This window comes from Nuphar pumila, chromosome 16 (genome assembly GCF_984573655.1).
Source record: "Nuphar pumila chromosome 16, dmNupPumi1.hap1.1, whole genome shotgun sequence".
Classification (NCBI taxonomy): Eukaryota; Viridiplantae; Streptophyta; class Magnoliopsida; order Nymphaeales; family Nymphaeaceae; genus Nuphar; species Nuphar pumila.
Window position 1 is genome coordinate 5,717,724 of NC_143264.1, and position 19,326 is coordinate 5,737,049.

A 19,326-nucleotide genomic window follows, 5' to 3' on the forward strand; every position below is an offset into this window, starting at 1 on the left:
TGCTGTGAAGGAGATTCTAAGAGGAAGAGAGAAAGAGAATCCAAGAGATAGAGGGACAACGAGAGGAGAGGTCAGCGAAGATAGAGGAAGGAAGAGAGGAGAGCAAGGGGAACCAACTTGGGATCCCCCTTTTGAAGGGGAAAGCCCGGAAAGGGAGGAGACGACCTACCGCTTGGCGACTGCGCTCCGACCCCCTCCCCATTGCGATTTTCTTATTGCAGGGTTAGGGTTCACTCTGAACCCTAACCCTCTCTTTTTATCAGGCAACCCATATCGGGTTGCCTTTATCTACCCCCTTTTTTTTAAGCGGGGCGGGGTCCGGGTCCTTACCCGAGACTCGAAAACCAATATATAGTTGGGTTTCTGCCTCACCCATACGATGAGGATCCATAAGTTGGATCTGAATGGATCCAATAGTGGATCCTTGAGTTATATATTTCCTATGTTTATTATATATATTATTATTATTATTATTATTTATTTAAATATTTCTTTCTTTTCAAATAGGTTTACATGATATTATATGTATTTTTATCTATGGATTTTTTATGGGTCTTGAATTCGAAATTTGGATCTTAGGCCCAAATCAAATAATTTACGCATTATAATAGAAAAAAATTCAAACAAATAACAAAAATATGGTCATTACATCCCTACCCCCTTAAAAGAATTTTGTCCTCAAAATTAGAACCTACTGAATACGTGTGGGTAGCACCAAAATCAAATATCACACGAGTCTAATGATCGACAACTAAGAAGATACCTTCGATCAGATCAATCTGGTCATCCTGCGTAGTGGCCGTAACGGCATAAACTCTCCTATTGGTCCTTTGCTGACCTTGCTATGGTTGAGGCCTCTACGACTGTTGTTGTTGTGGATGCTGCTGTTGTCCCCCCATGGGTCATTGGCTGGTTCAAACAATAGGGAGCGATGTACCTAGGGTGCTGACACTGGTAGCAAACATCCTTGAAGATCAAACAAAAACCATGAGGATGACTTTCGTTACACCTGCGACACATCGATTGGACCTTCCCCTACTGTTGTCTCTGCTGAGGTCGTCCTTGCTACACGCCCCATTGACCATCCCCCTGGGTCCGCTGCCTCTTGCCTCCCTGCTCCTTCCCACTTGCGGGTGGGTTCTTCCTCGCACTATCAGCCGAACTAGCTTCATTGTTGCCCTTCTTCTGCGAGTCACCCCTGAACCTTTCCCATTCCCCGTTCAGGACTGTTGCAGTCTCAATCGCCTCTGTCAGTGTAGTGGGCCGACCTCTCAACACTCGTACTCAGAGTCCGTTCTACAGCCAGCGTACATACTTCATTGCCCTCGCCTTATCATTCTTGAAGAGGTTCAGGCAATACCTCGAGACTCTAGAATCTAGTGGTGTAGTCTACCAGACTCATGTTACCTTGAGTCAAGTCGAGGAACCTCTGTTGCATCTGCTCCTCGACGTAAGAGGGAAAATAAGTATCCAAAAACTCCTCCCTGAACATCTCTCAGCGAATCACGTTCAAGTCAGCATACTTCACCCTTTGCAGGGTGTCCTACCACTTTTTGGCATCAACCTTCAGACGGTACATGCTGAAAGGTGTCTTCCTATCCTCGGGGACAGGTAGGACGTCGAACGTTCGCTCAATCTCCTCAACCCAGCTCTTTGCTGCTTCAGGGTAGGCCTTACCCGCAAAAATCAGTGGGTCCAACTTTAAGAACCCCTCGAAGGAAACGCTGCCTATGTTTGGAACAACCTCAACAGGAGAGTCACGTGTAGCTGCCTGCGCAGATTGTGCTGCCTGCGCAGCCTGTGCTGCCTGCGCAGTCTGTGCCACCTACATGGCCTGCACCACCTATGCTGTATGCATCTCCTGTGCCGTCATGATCTCGGTTAAGGTGTGAATGACTTTCATCATGAAGCCCCTTTGCTTCAGCCAGTTCGCGGGAGCACTAGTAGAGGATGAAGCACCTTTGCATGAATACGACATCTACAACACATATATTTTTTGCACAAAATTAGACCCTTACCGAACATACCCCCTTAGGATTTTTACCATAATTATAATTATTACACGCGCAATAACATCCCTTAATTAGTATATCAAAATTATGATGAATACATAGAAAATTTACATACTTTCATAAAAGTACCTTATATCCTTATCAGTGAAGGAAACTGCTCTAGAGTACGAGGCACGACTTGCTGGCATTCTTAGACATGACTCACTTACCAAAAGAGAATTTTTGGTATGAAAAGATGATAAGATATAAGATTTTGTGGTGGACTCTGCTACCAAACCTGTAACGACCTCAATTCATACCCCTTAAAAAAATGATTTTTTTTTTAAACAATTGCAGAAACAATTCCAGAGATCCAAGGCCTTTACAGTTAAACACATCCACCATAACAAAGGATCTTATACTCATCTTTCATACCAAACCATAATCAAACCAAACTTCATTTATTCAAATGTAAAGAATCTGAGACATAATTAATTAAAAGTAAAGAAAGCAAAAGGAAAGACAAAAGGAAAGAGCTACACCATCCAAAGAATCTGCCATGTAGTTCCCTCATGACTCTTCTCAAAAGCAAGTCATCTCCACTAAGCATCTGATGCTGCGAAAAACACAAAAAGTAGGGTGTTAGAATCCAAAGAATCCTGCGTACAGGTTCCTCTAATGAATCAAACAAGAACAAAGAACATAAATAAGATTTAAGCAATATTTTAGAAAGACATAAATATAACACATTCATAATTCAATTAATCCTTCATGCAACAGAAAACAATTATTATACCTGAGGAAACAATTGAATAACAACAAAGATCACAAACTAAGCATTAAAGATATTTAACATGCATTAAGGAACAACATCATGCATTCATCAATATATCATAATTTAGGGAACAAGTAAATATGCACGATCTAATGCATAACAGAAATATGCATGATTTTAATGCAATACATGCATAATTTATTGTCTTAAATTAAGTTTTATTTTATATGCATGTCCCTATTAAGATACACACACTTTTACGTTCCACTTTATATTACCCTCGCCCGTGGATACTCAAAACGAGTAAAATCCTTGAGGTCAAGTTAGGTTCTTAGGGTAACTTAGTAAAAAAATTTATATTTTATTATTGGGTTCCAAACTTAGTCCTCGACCGATATCAGGAAACAACACCATCCATCAGAATATTAGAAAATAACATCTAATATCAGGAACATCAGCATCCACAAGTGTCACTTTTCTTGGTATACCAAAACAACAATTTTGTCTACACACCACCCCCATGCAAAGTGACAGTCTCTTCCTAAAACTGTGGCCAAGAGAAAAACCTCAATATCGGGTTTATGGGCAACAATAATGCATACGAAGTTTTAGTATCCTCACCGTTTTCTCAAAATCGTAATATCTAAGATTCTCACACTAAAGAAGAGACATCAAGAAAACATAAATTACACTATTCTTTACTTTTTTATCTTGTTATTAATTCATCTCTTTTCATTTAAAAATCAACATTCAGAATTAATAAAATAAGCTTGCAAATCAACTTGCAAATATAAGCTCACAAATCAGCATGCACAACTCTTCATGGTCTACCACTCGTGGCAACAACAGAACAGTGCAATTAAAACTATAATATCAATCATAATATTTGTAATGCATAAACAAGTAAGGCAAGGAGCACACTGGCTCAAGGAATCCACAACCTATGATTATCCATCTTGATCATATATGCATTCATATGCAAAAATCTTAAGGAACATGCCAATGCATTCTTTTCATATCACATGTCTTTCAATGTAAAATCATGCACGTCAATTCAAAGATATGCTTGAAACAACAATAATATTCATATGCTTGCATACGAGTTCACATAACCATGTTAAATGAATGCTTTCATTTAATTCACATGTTCATATCAAATGCATGCTTTCATGTAGAACTCCCCTTCACATATCACCTATGAATACTTATGCAAGTAGGTTCGCACAATAGCGTGTCTGATTCATGTACCCAAGAAGCAGACTATGCATATAACACTTGATGATGCATGAGGAAAAACTCATTATTTTAGCATGCTTAACTAAGTCCATTTTTATTAGTGACTTTTGGAAACTTAGGTGGCAATACAAGAATCTTCCATCCTTCAACATACATAAGTCTGGTGCAAATAATGAAAAATCTAGAAACTTAATTACATAGTTGTACATTTTCATTTTATAAATACACTTGCATCATAAACAAAACTTGGAATGACATAATGCCTATGCATATCATAACCAGCCAAATCATGTGGAAAGTGCCATTCTTAGCATATAATGAAATCAAATTACCTACACTGAACCAAATCTGAAAGTTTGCATATATGACCGAATATATATATATATATATATATATATATATATATATATATATATATATATAGGGATTAGTCCAGCACCCAACCGATTGGTTCGATTAACAACAATCATTGTCAATGTAACGGGAATTGGGTCAAGTGTGTGCTTGTTATAAACTTATAATATAGCAAAACCAATGCAGCTACGACTGATATTAAAAAGGTTAGGCTGATATACCTACATGGATCATAGATTATGTGGTACTGCAATTTATCCCACTTTATTATGCAAAACACAAACATTACAACCAAGTCTTTTAACACTTAAAAGGATAAATCAAAAAGGGGAATTTCAGTAACCCAAGGAAAAGAAAAGGAAAGAATACACCAGTTTGAATTACACACCAACATAAGCCAAATGGCAAAAATCATGCACAAAGATTCGTTGATGATCTTTAGTAAATAAGTGATATGTTACATCTAAAAACAATCAATTTGGTGACCCTCCCTACAAACATAAGAGTCCGTAAGTCTTTTAGGAATAAGGAAATATTCCACCAAACACAAAATAAGGTAGCATCAATTTGGGTTTAGAATAACAGTTGTGAACATTTTGAAAGTTGGCACCAAGAAACAAAAGGCACCAGCATGATGCAAGACAAAAAAAAGTGTTAGTAATAACCTGATGTCAGGAAGCAGAGCAATGAGACATCTGATAACTTTGCATGGTTAAGGCATCGAAGACAACTTCCTATAATTTGTGGATAGCATGCCAGACATGATGTAATTGTACCAACATAGGATACTTAACAAATTACCGACATCAGACACATCACCCATTTACCTAAGTAATTGAAAATTTCTCTCCATGTGTTATGTTCCACCAGTTATGACATGATAATACTACAGACACATGCACTTAGACAACACAGAAAAAAGAATAATGATCTCACACAACACATAAAAGAATAACTAGAACACCAAGGATAATGGATGGGACACTTCTATGAACAATAAACACAAGTGAAAACATATTTCCCTCAGCAAGCAGCAAGCAACAAGCAACAAGCATCAATCTGTGATGCTGTAAGCAAAAAATTCTGAAACATACAGGGAGATGTCAGGTACTACAATACAAAACTTATGAAAATGCCATTCTTCTATCAACTCTAGAAGGTGAAAACCAGAGGACACAAGAATACAACATACTCCTCGACTCTACCCAACTATTGCATGGGATACAAATCTATGTTCCCAATCTTATTCGAAATCAAAAGAGAACCCGTACCTCTGAACCGGTGCTTGTTGGCTGCGACTGTTGCGATAAGGCGAGTGCTTCCACTGGCCTCGACTGCTCCGGCGCCTTGAAGGGGATTCTGAGAGGAAGAGAGAGAAAAGCCGAGAGATAGAGGGTCAACGAGAAGCAAGGTCGGCAAAGAGAGAGGGAGGAAGAGGGGAGAGCGAGGGGAACCAACTCGGGATCCCATTTTTGTAGGGGAAAGCCCAGAATGGGAGGAGACGACCTACCTCTCGGCGGTTGCGCTCCAACCCCCTCCGCATTGTGATTCCTTTATTACGAGGTTAGGGTTCACTTTGAATCCTAACCCTCTCTTTTTATCGGGCAACCCGTATCGGGTTGCCTTTATCTATCCCCTTTTTTTTTAAGCGGGGCGGGGTTCGGGTCCTGACCCGAGACCCAGAAACCAACATATAGTTGGGTCCGTGCCTCACCCATACAATGAGGTTCCACAAGTTGGATCCGAACGGATCCTTGAGTAATATATATTTCCTATGTTTATTATATATATTTATATATAATAATAATATTATTATTTATTTAAATATTTCTTTCTTTTCTAATTGGTTTACATGATATTATATGTATTTTTATCTATGGGTCTTTTATGGGTCCTGGATCTGAAACTTGGATCCCAGGGCCAAATCAAATAATTTATGCATTATAATAGAAAAAAAATTCAAACAAATAAAAAAATACGATTATTACAATAGGGATGTAAACAGATCAGATTTGTTATAGATGTGACCAATACAATATTTGATTAATCGGATATTGGTTGTACTGATTCAAATTTAGATTTGGATTCAAATGGTGACAAGTTCATGCCAGATCTGCTTTTTTATATGTAAACGGATTGGAATATCTATCAAATTCAGATATTTTTTGGATTTGATAGCAAAAAATATAAACGACATCCACGTCCAATTATAATCGGATATTGTTTTGGCTTACCAAATACAATTAAAAAAATTGGATTTGGTCGGATATTGGATAAAATCTGGTTCATTAACATCTTTGGCACTCAATGGGCAAAGAGAGAGAGAGAGAGAGTAATGAATTCAATGATAATAAAGAGAGATTTTGCCATAAATAACATTATTTCAATGCATCTTAAATAATTTTCATAGAGTTAACTATCTATATTTTATGAAAATTTCAGGTTTAAAACATAAATATTATGATTAAATTATGATATTTACATTTTATCAAATATGTCACAATATTTTGCAAATAGCACATGATTTTACAATATAAAATAGTGAGTTTACAAATAATGTTTTTTGCAATATTTTGAAAATGTCTCTAGTATTTGTCACTTGTACACATTTATATGATTTTTTACATAATAATAGAAACCAATATTTATTATAATTTAAATTTATAAAAATGAATTTTGATTAACATATTATTAAAAATATTAAAAGGAAAACATTTAAATAACCAGCATTTCAAAGTCATGTTAATGTGTCATAACATTTCTAGCTTGTGTAACCCATGACATGCACTCTAAATAGCTTGCCACTATATATGACATAGATTATGACATTGCGAATAGGTGAGATTTTGAAAATCTTTCAATAATATGAGGGTTTCCATATTATGATATTTTCAATCTCGGTTTTCCCTTTTGCATAATTGAGAAGAAAACCACTGATTTTCTGATCACTGGCAAGTATGGTCACTTATTAGACTTTGTGTGCTGGTGTAAAATCTCAAGGGCTGCTTGATTGAGCGTCCCATGCATTGTGCAAGACATGGTCCCAGACAACGCTAGACGCAACAGACATGTGGAATGTGCATCCGCCGCATCCCAGATTTGTTTGTTTGTTTCTCTCTCATTGTGGTCTACGGATGCTTAGGGTTTGATTTATTAGGGCTTTTGAATTAATGGTAGATTTATTAGGGATATTGAATTAAGGTTTGATTGATTGGGGTTTTTGGATTAGGAATTTTAAATTAGAGTTTAATTATAAAGGTTCTTGAATTAGGGGTTGATTGACTAGAGATTTCAAAATAGGGCTTTTGAATTAGGGTTTGATTGATTAGGACTTTTGAATTAGGGTTTGATTGATTAGGGCTTTTAAATTAGGGTTTGATTTGATACGGCTTTTATGTTTAAAAAATTTCAAGATTTTGTTGATAAATTATTTATTTTTTAATTTCAAAAAATTTTGGCAATAAGAATTTAAGAAAAATAAAAAAGTTGAAAATCTCATGATAAATCATTTTATGTATTTGAATGTAAAATGTGATTTTGAGCACACTTTTTGAATTTCCAATTTATATAAAAATTACCCAATTTTAAGTATTTTTGTAATTGGATCTAGTAGAGACCCATATTTTTATAATTGGATCCAATATGATACCCATTAAAGCATTTGTATATAAAAAATATGAATTTTTGTTTTTTCAAATTACATAAATTTTATACTTTTTTGTATTTGGATCCAATCCAAGATCTATATTCATGGCTAAAATCCTTAATAAACATGTTCAAACACTCATACGATAGGGCGGATTAGGTCGTATGATCTAAAACAAAGTTATCCTACCCATTATCCATATATATCCAAGTTGTCCACACAACAAGCAAACAAATGTCAAACACAAGGAATACATGTCCTTGTCCAGTTGAAACAAACACTAAACAAGTATAGTTGTTCCTATTATGAATAAAACACGTGTTCTATCTATTTTGTCCATGCTTGGACAAGTAATCATACAAACCCCACCTTTGGCCTTTACAATGCAGGACACACCTTCAAAGTGTCAAACTTGTGATGTCTCTTCAACTTGAGATATACACATTGACTTCCTCACCAAGAAAGTGAAGCCCTTGTGGGCAAAATCTCAAAGATATTTGTGACTATAAAGTACCACATGCTTAATTATGCATATGAAAATGGTGTAATAAATGTCGTATGCAAACAAGCTAAGAGGTGCTTTGTGTCATTGTCTCACACATTTATGCTACATGGAGAGCTACCTTAATGGTGTCATATGCCATCTATAAGGCATGCTCTAGCGAGTTGACCATATATTACTTTAAGGAGATGATGCAGGAGCGGGATGGGTGGTCCTTAGGGTTAATTTTGGATGGATCCATCTTAATTGTTTGCATTTTTTTTAATTCTTCTAGTTGGATATTTGGATTTGGATTTGGATTTTGTTCAAATCTTAGTTTAGTTTTAGATCTATCTCAGATTCATAATAGGATTAGGTTTTCTAAGATTTTCTCTCTTTATTATAAATATTCATTGTAGACAAAATAAAGGGATTAAATGTATGAATTATTATTGATTTCTAGTTATTTTTCTTCAATTTTTTGTTATTTCTTTTTTTATAAAAATTAAGGTTTTAGCTAAGGTATTGATTTTGTGGGGTTCAAGAGCAATCCTCCTGATCACTACAGTAAATTGGTATCAGAGCTTCATTTGTCTCCTTGATTATTGCCTTATTGTGAAGGTTGAGGAAATATCTTAGAAGGGTAAAGAGAATGGTTTGCCTTAATTTGTTTAATCGAAATGATTCAAGAAAACAATCATGTTAGATTAAGATTTATCAAAGGATTCAATCCAAAGAGTAGCATCATGTCATATGCCTACTCAGATCGACAACCAGCATGGCTATCGACAAGCAACATCGCATGGCAACGCGAAAATTCAAAGCATCATATAGTGTGGCGACCCATATGAAATTAGTTTTGGGTCCAAATCCAAGTCCAATCAACCCATATGGCATTTTTAGAATTATATTTTTTTAGAGGTATTTTTGGTAGGGGTAGGTTTTTTTTGAGCTAGGAGCATTTTGGGCAATAAAAACCCACTATTGACATTAGTTTTTGTTGGAGGAGCATTTTGGTCCAAATGCATGGGCAAGAGTCAAGTGGGGCAGCCACTTGGCCCCATTGAACCCCTTCTACCTCCCCATCATTGCTACTTTTTTTTTCTTTTATAATTTCTCTTTCTCTCTTTCTCTTGCGAAACCTATCTTTTGCAAGAAAAACCCACTGTTGACATCAGTTTTTGTTGGAAGGGCATTTTGGTCCAAATGCATGGACAAGAGTCAAGTGGGGCAGCCACTTGTCCCTTACCTTGACTCTCATTGAACCACTTCTTCCTCTCCTGCTACTTTTTTTTATTATTATTTTATTTTTCTTTCTCTCTTTCTCTCCCATACTCCCTCCATCATTTCTCTCTACTCCCTGACTCCCTAACATCTCTCACTCTCATCACTCTCACTCTCTCACTACCATCTGTCTCACCCTCTCTCTCGTGATCCCCTTCTCTCTCTCCAATGTATTTCCCCTCTTTTTTGTTTTTTTTATTGATTTGAGGAGGTCGACAATGGTGTTTGGAGAGCTGACAATTTAAAAGGTTTATTTAGTGTTTTTTGGCATTTTGTTTTGGTGATTGTGTTTTCGCATTATGGTTCCTCCCTCCATGAATGTTTAGCTAGTGGACAACATGATCATGTTTCAAATATGTTTTTGAATGTTTTTAAGCATGCTGATTTTAGATCCTTATGTGCAGATTTTTTTTGCAATTCAGTTTGACGTTTCTAAGTGTATAGTTATTGTTTTTAAGTGGTTAAAAGCATGCTGATTTTAGATCCCAATTTTTTTCTGCAATTCAGTTTTCTAAATGTATAATTGTTGTTTTTAAGTGGTTATAAGCATTTGATTTTAGATCTCTATGTACAGAACTTTTCTGCAATTCATTTTGATGTTTCTAAATGTTATTTAAACATTTTGTTATAGTCTTTAATGCGTAGAATTTTTCTGCACTCATGTGTATGTGTTTTAAGAGATTTAAGCATGTTGTTATAGTTATGTATGTAACAAAAATTTTCTACATCTCAAATTTTATTTTTTTAATATGTTTTAAGTTTATTTCAAATATCTTGAGCAAAATTTTCTGTAAGTTAATGTTGTTGTTTCTATGTGTCTTGTAAGCATGTTGTGTTAGTGTCCTATGCAGAAAATCCTTCAAGTAATTTGGTTGTCTAAGTGCCTTCTTAAGCATGACCGATATGGCTTTTGAAAACACACACACACACACACACACACACACACACACATATATATATATATATATATATATATATATATATATATATATATATATATATATATATATATATGGTGCTCCCTGAGTACGTACTCCTTACTAGCCGTTGGATCTTTTGAGATCTAATGGCTAATAAGCATGCATATCCCCCACTTTAAATATGCATGCATACCTTAAATGTCACTCTCTCTCATCATTTTTCATGCAATTGTCTTAAAGGCACTCTGGTGCTCCGTGAGCACGTTCTCCTTACTAGCCGTTGGATCTTTTGAGATCTAATGGCTAATAAGCATGCATATCTCCCACTTTAAATATGCATGCATACTTTAAATGTCACTCTCTCTCATCATTTTTCATGCAATTGTCTTAAAGGCACTCTCTTCTCTTTCTCATCCTTTCTCGTGCAAATGCTTTAAACAACTCTCTTTCTCTCCCATGATCATTTTTCATACGGTGGTGGATATTAGCTTAAATGAACATACATGATGGCATGTGCTTACATACTATATCCATGTAGTTGCATGTATTTTAGAGTCTTAGTAAAAAAAAACTAGTAGTCTCTCTCTCTCCTCTCCTGCTGGACGAGAGGTCCACTAATGCCTCTATCTAATTTGTTGAATCAAGTATTGTCAACATCTAACCCAAATAAGTTTTACATCCCTATTGCTTTGAATATATATGAATACTAACAGTATAAAAATCTGGTTCTAAAAGTTAGGCCTAAATCCATTCTGATATATGGTTTGGGTCTATTTTTTTTTATCAAAACTCCAAAATACATGCAACTACATGGATATGGTATGCAAGCACATGCCATCATCCATGTCTATTTCAACTAATATCCACCACCATATGGGAAATGATGAGAGAGTGAAAGTCATTTAAAGCATTTGCATGGGAAAAGGATGAGAAAAAGAGAGTGCCATTAAGGCAACTGCATGAAAAATGATGAGAGAGTGTGACATTTAAGGTATGCATACATATTTAAAGTGAAAGATATGTATTCTTATTAGCCATTAGATCTTAAAAGATCCAGGGAGTAGGTACTGCAGGAGCACTATATATATATATATATATATATATATATATATATATATATATATATATATATATATATATATATATATATAATGGATAATGGACCAATTTTGGTGTTGTGTTTTTGAGTTTTTCTTGAGATAAAAACTTGAAACTTTTAACTAGCATATAGGTGGATTTAAGGAAATCAGTATTGCATTACATGTGTTGTAAGGGTTTGAAAGACCTAGTTCTTGTGAGAAGTCATGAACTGGCATGGTGAGAATGTGACTAGATTGAGGGATTTTTAGGTGTTGACACTACATACTTTGGGTTTTGTATGTATGGTGACATTTTTCATATGAATGGCATAAATTAATTAATACTCAGTTACACAGTTAAACTCTGAAATATGAGGTGACATTACTTATCAAATGGGAACGAGTTGCACCAATCCCGTGGGCGATAGTTAGATTTTATCTATGGCATAGATGAGCCTTGTGCAGTCTCTTCATAGGGTCAGTTGTAGACCTGTTCTCCACCAACTTTTGGGACAATGTACTCTTATACTCGAGGCAGAGGTAGAGTTGTGATTGTATGCTTTAGTAGTGCACTGCGTGATTACAGGGATAAAGATGAGGTTTCGGACTTTGAGTCCTAGGGAGAGGGATGCTTTAACGAAAGATCCCAAACTCTTGAGCAAGTGTCTCAGTGTCTCTCGAGGGCTAAAATGAACAATAAAATAGTTTAATGAACACCTCTTAAGCAGGTCGAGGGCACCCAATTTGTCAAAAAATGGTGCCCTCATGGCGATAATCTAGGTCAGAACTGAATGATATGTACGAGCATGGCACCTAATGCTAAAGCTACTAAATGAAAAGATTAATTAAAATATTCATGCATTTAGACATTCACTGCATGATGGGTTTGGTGCACCTAGGCACCTAAGGGTTGCCCTAGTTAATCTAGGGTCGACTCCTCGATGTTCATACTAACATGTTGAGTACACCTGAAGGACGATGCCTATAGTTAAGGATTGACTCTTCCTGTTTTAAAATTTGAATCGGTTGCCAAATGGTGTTTTCAACTATTTTTGCTATCTAGCTAAGTGATTGTGTCTAAGGGTAAAACCATATTGAGACTCATGTTGTCTAACTTCTTTATTTGAATTTTTTTCCAGGCACTTAGCGATAGACGAAAGAGACACACCAGGAAGCTCGAAGACATCGAAGGACACAAATCTGGGACTGATTTTGTGGGGATTTTGGTTTTTGAACTCTGATGAAAAAAATTGTTGTACTGATGAAAAAATTTGTAACACTTATCATTTAAAAATAAATGAAATTATGTTTTAGCTAGATTGAGCAAAAGTCTTGTTTCATAGTCATTTCATGGGACCAACGCTTTGGAAAAAAGTTTTCAAAGTAAAAAAACTTTAGCTATGTTTAGTAAAAGAAAAACAAAAGATATTTCAAAGAAAAAATCTCTAAAATTTTGGGCATTATAGTTGTTGTCCGAAGATAGCTATGATCAACAACAATTGAGGCTGCCGGTGAACAAGTTTTTCGGTGATGTTCCATGGTCGCAGGATGCTTCTACACCATGGCCATGGGTGGCCACCAATCAACGTGAAGTTACATCCTATTTGGTTCTGATTAGGGGTGGCAATCGGGTCGGGTTGGTGGGTCGGGTTGGCGGACGGGTTGGTGGGTTGACCTGCCCGCCTAACCCGTTTATTAAACAGGTCGGGTCAGCCGGGTTGGCATACCCCTAACACGAACCTGGCCCGTTTAATAAACGGGTTAGGCAGGTCAACCCGTTTATTAAACGGGTTCTTTTTTGCCCAACCAGAACCCGCCTAAGAGGCAGGTTGGCGGGTCATGTCAGGTTTTGCGACCCCTAGTTCTGATTCATTAAAAGGAGCTGGTTCAAGGATTTTTGGACCGCTTATTGGTTCGGTCCTAGATCCAGTGTGAAGCTCCCAAACTCATCTATTTGTGACCGTTTCTGATTCAGGCACTCACCTGGAACAAACCCAAGCTTACTATTTTAGTCCCAAATCTATAGAATCGATTGAAACTTGGCCTAATCGAATATGAACAGAGCTCCAGCTTGGAATTGCACAAGGCCAAAACCATATATACCCAACCACTTTATGGACCTGGGTCAGATCCAAACCAGACCTATTATCTCTCAAACCCGATCCAGGCTCGGTCTTACCCTATTTTGGGGTCCGACGACTCATAATATGCCCAATCCAGTCATAATCCAATACAACCTTACCCAAGCCCATTATCCAGACTTTCTCAACCCTAACTCAAACAATGATCCATATTTGAGCCATACCCAAATCCATTGAAAATGAAATCTCAAACCCGGATCCGTATAATTTTAAAATTTTAAAATGCATATAAAACACTCAAGTCGGGTGGGATAACCAGAACCTCATCCACATATTATTTGGGATGGGTTTGGATCGACCTGAATATTTTTTGGATTGGCACTTTTTATGCCCGTACCCGAAAATTCAACTTAGGATTGGGTTGTGTATCAATACAAACCCAATCGATTGACCGGTCTAGGCCGGCCCATCTCATCACGTTCCATCTAGTTAAATATAAAAAATAAAGTCGCATTCGCACTTGGCTGAACCAGCTTGAACTGGGCTTGAGCTAGATCCAAGGCCACTTGGTGACCAAACTCAAAGTTAACAAACCAAACCTGAACTCAGCTTGTGTGCAGTCCTAGTGCAAACAGGTTAAATTTAATTAGAAAACAAACCGAAATAATTAGGAGTCTCGGGGGTTGGTAAGCTGTTTGATTTCTACGTCAATTATCACTTGCCAAACACGGAGGTTCAGCTTGGTTCTAACACCGTGTTCATTAAAGATACTGACCATGTTCAGTATATAAATAGAAGAGAAAGGGGTATGCATTCCTCAGCACAGGAGAAGCAAAAAGGTATGTAGTTTTCCAAGATCTTTCCTCTCTTAATTCATTGTTTTCTGGTGGTGCTCTTCCTTGGGTTTTGCTTCCACTTCCATGTTTCCATATTATATATTTTTTTTCTTCCACAAAGTTTGAACAAATAATTAATATTGTTGTATAGTAGTCATACAGGAAAAACGAAGGATCTCATTTACCATTCAACTCTGAATCTAAATTAACAAGACTTGGGTTTTTAATTACTTGTCTTTGGGTACGTGTATACACACACATCTAATATAGATGAGGATCTTCTGCATTTGCAGGGAAAAACAGCTCGAGTGTTGATACATATCTGCTGGAGGTTGTGGAAGTATGCAGACAATTCACCTACTAAAACTTAATGGTCGTGGGAAGCTTCCCTGAGATCTAACAATATATATAAGCTTCCCATTGTAGCTTTAGTAGGTGGTTGGTCGGTAACTTCCACAATCTTCATGCCGATATAATTCAGCAGAGTCAAAGAGAAAATTGTTGGATCATATTTCAGATTACACAGTTTCACAATCGTCATCATGATGGAATACACGATATAAAACAGTAAATACAACAATGTATACAGCATGATTAACAGACAATCGAAACCATAACAGGGAGCAAGCATGACCGGTTCTGCATAAAACCAAAATCCAGACATCAGCATATGAACAAACATATACATGGAACACAATAAACATAAAAGAAGCATGTTAATACTGTGTAATAGGCTAAGGCGTACAAAAGTACTCCCCTTAGAGAAGATTCGCCCCCACATACAGTGCAAATCAGGGTCCGGCGTCCTTCCCCCAGGATACAATAGCCACGACGAACCGAACGGTGCACTCCGACGAGTCGTCCTTCGAAAACAACCTCTTCGAACCAAATGTTGCAGAACAACCTTTCTTGGAAAACTCAGGAAAGAGAGAGAGAGCAACCGGGAAGATGGGAAATCGTCGAGCTCTCTTAAGCGTCTCGAATCTATCTGTAACCCCGTCCCTACCCATGCTTTTATAACCCACGAACGGTTACAAGGCGTGGATGAGACCCGTTACGGAATCCGAGGGGACGTGACCCATAACGGACTTCGAAGGATCGAGATCCGTTACAGAATCCGAAGAGCCATAACGGGCACAGAATACGAGGAGTCGTGATCCGTTATCCATTCCCATAACCCGTTACAGAATCCAAAGAAACTTTGGGCAAAAAGGTACTTTGGTCTTGATTGGATATGGCCCTAAAGGGCCAATTACCCGAACCCGAACCTGAGCCCGGCTCGGCTCGGCTCGGCACAACGGGCGGGCGCGCGCGCACGTGTGTGTGGTGGTCATCCCACTCTCTTGTTCACAAGAACAAGTGTATGAGTTTACATGTGGCTTATAAAGCCCATAACAAACTCATGCACAATCAATATGGGACTATCCAAAACCAAAGCCTTTTTCCAAAAAGTAGAAACAACCCACGTTTCTTCTTGGAATTCTATCTTTCTCCCTTCTTACACCTAACATTCTCCCACAAATTCAAAAAATGAAACGGGAGGAAACAATGATGCAAGATGATACAATCTGCAACAGGACATATCATGCTTTCAGCAATGGTACCTTCCGGTTTGAACCACTACCTGAGTTGACTAACTTTACCCCCACAGGAACGAAGTGAACTGAAGTCTTGAACTTGAACCTTTGGTGTAGGAGTGTTCATCAGCAACAACATGATAAAGGTTCTGGTTGTAATCTTTAGGGGCGGCGCGTTAAAGACCATGCACCCGAATCCTGTTTCATGAGTGACTTCAGGAATAACCCAATTTCTTAAACTGCGGCCACACAGTCACACTCACATAGGTGGGCTTCTTCAAAGATGCACTGCTAACATCTCGCCTAGAAGGCTTTGAACTCATTCAGAGTTTTAACTCTTCCTTAACTTGCAGCTATAGCACCTTTCCAGAGTAAACAGGGGAACAGACACAGATACAATGTATCATATTTAATAAGGTGCTATCCAGTTCACCCTACAGCTTGTTATTACCACATTGAACCTACTTTGTGGGATCTCCACTCAGATAGGTTGGGTTGCTACTGCAGATGAACTACTGATGGGTTTCAGTTCCATCCTCTCTCTGGATTTTAGGATTAACGACTTATCTAGTCATTTCGTTAATGGATCAACTGTGTTCTCTTTGGATCCAACATATCCCACAACAACCACTAACTGAGACACCAGTTCCCTTACAGATTTTATTCTGACTTGGATGTGTCTTCTCTGCTTTTGGTTATATTTTGTGCTTTTAATCTTTGCAATAGTGGCCATATTGTCACAATGCACAGATATCGCAGGAATTGGCTTGCACATTATAGGAAGTTTCTCAAGAAGTCCCTTTAACCATTCAACTTCCAATTCTATAACATCTAAAGCACAGAGTTCAGCCTCAAAAGTAGACTGAGACAAGATGGTCTGTTTTACTGATCTCCAGGCGACTGCGCCGCCACCCAAGGTAAATACATACCCTGTCATGCCATAACTGCCAGAGTTCATGGCTATCCAGCTTGCATCACTATATTCCTCAAGAACTGCAGGGAATCTCTTGTAATGCAAACTCAAGGATATAGTTCCTTTTAGGTATCTAAGTACCTTGTCTAATGCCTTCCAATGAGTGCGATTTGGACAACTTGTGTATCTACTTAATTTTGTCACGGAGAACGAAATATCCGGTCTTGTGCAATTTGCAAGATACATCAAACTTCTAATAATCTGGGAATACCTCAATTGAGACACAGAAACACCAGTCGTATTCTTATGAAGGGGGATAGAAGGGTCATATGGAGTTGCTACAGATCTTCCTTGGTTATAGCCAAATTTCACAAGTATTTTCTCAACAAAGTGAGATTGAGAAATGGTTAACCCTTCAGCTGAACGAGTCAGCTTTAAGCCTAAGATCACATTTGCAACACCCATATCCTTCATGTCAAACTTGCTACTAAGAAACGACTTTGTCTCATTAACAATTCCCATATTAGAACCAAACAATAGAATGTCATTTACATACAGGCATAAAATAATACAACCATCACTTTTAACTTTACAATAAACACACTTATCAGATTCATTGACAACAAAGCGAAATGATAAAATAATATTATCAAACTTTTCATGCCATTGTTTAGGGGCTTATTTTAGTCCATATAATGACTTAACCAGTCTACAAACTTTATCTTCATTACCAAGAGCCACATAACCCTCAGGTTGATCCATATAGATCTCTTCTTCAAGATCGCCATGTAAGAAAGCGGTCTTCACGTCCATTTGATGAACCGAGAGATCATAAATGGAAGCCAGTGCAATAAGCACTCTAATAGTGATCATCCGGGTAACCGGAGAATAGGTATCAAAATAGTCTATTCCCTCCTTTTGTTTGAACCCCTTGGCAACCAGTCTTGCCTTGTACTTGTCAATGGATCCATCTGGTTTCAACTTCTTCTTAAAGATCCATTTGCACCCAATTGTGGAACTACCACTAGGGAGGTCAACCAGTTCCCAAGTACCATTAGAGATAATGAAGTCCATTTCACTCTTGATGGCATCTTTCCAATGCTTTGCTTCAGGTGAAGCCATTGCATCTTGGAAAGTGGGAGGATCATCTTCGATAAGGTAAATGATAAAGTCACTTCCCAAATCCTTGGTAATCCTTGGTCTCTTGCTCCTTCTAGGTCCAACCACTTTCTCAGACTCACCGGGTCTAGGATGAGAACAAGATGGTTCTACCCCCACATCTGTCATCCTTTCCACATGTTCAGGAATGGAACCAGAAGTTGAAGGTATATCTAAAGAAGAAAGATTCTGAGGTACACCAACTTTCATGGAAAATACATCCTCAAAGAATGTAGCTTCTCGAAGCTCTACAATAGAGTTAACATCTATGCCAGATATCTCAGACTTAATTACTAAGAACTTGTAGGCATAGTTGTTCTCTACATAACCCAAAAAGACAACATCTACTGTTTTAGGTCTCAGCTTTTTCCTATTGTGTTCTGGGACAAGTACCTTAGCCAGACACCCCCACACTTTAAGGTATTTTAAGCTGGCTTTCCTATTTCTCCAGAGTTCAAAAGGGCTACTATCCTTATGCTTCTGAGGTACTCTATTCAGAATATGACAAGCCGTATTCAGAGCATCCCCCCACATATAGGTAGGTAATCCAGAACTCCCAAGTAGAGTATTTATCATGTCAGTTAGGGTTCTATTCTTTCTTTCTGCAATCTCATTGAATTGAGGAGAATATGGAGCAGTAAACTCATGAACTATTCCAACAGACTTGCAATATTCATCGAGTTTATTAGAGGTATATTCTTCTCCTCTATCAGACCTCAATCTTTTAAGTTTTCTACCAGTTTGTGTTTCTGCTTTATTCTTAAAATTAAGAAACTTATCAAAAGCTTCATCTTTTGATTTTAGCAGATACACATAACAGTATTTAGTGCCATCATCTATAAAAGTGATAAAATACTTTTTATGATTTCTGGTTAATACTCCATTAAACTCACAGATATCTGTATGCACCAGATCCAATATTTCAGAATCTCTAACAATCGTATGGAATGGTTTCCTACATTGTTTTGCTTGCACATAAATTTCACATTTTTTAG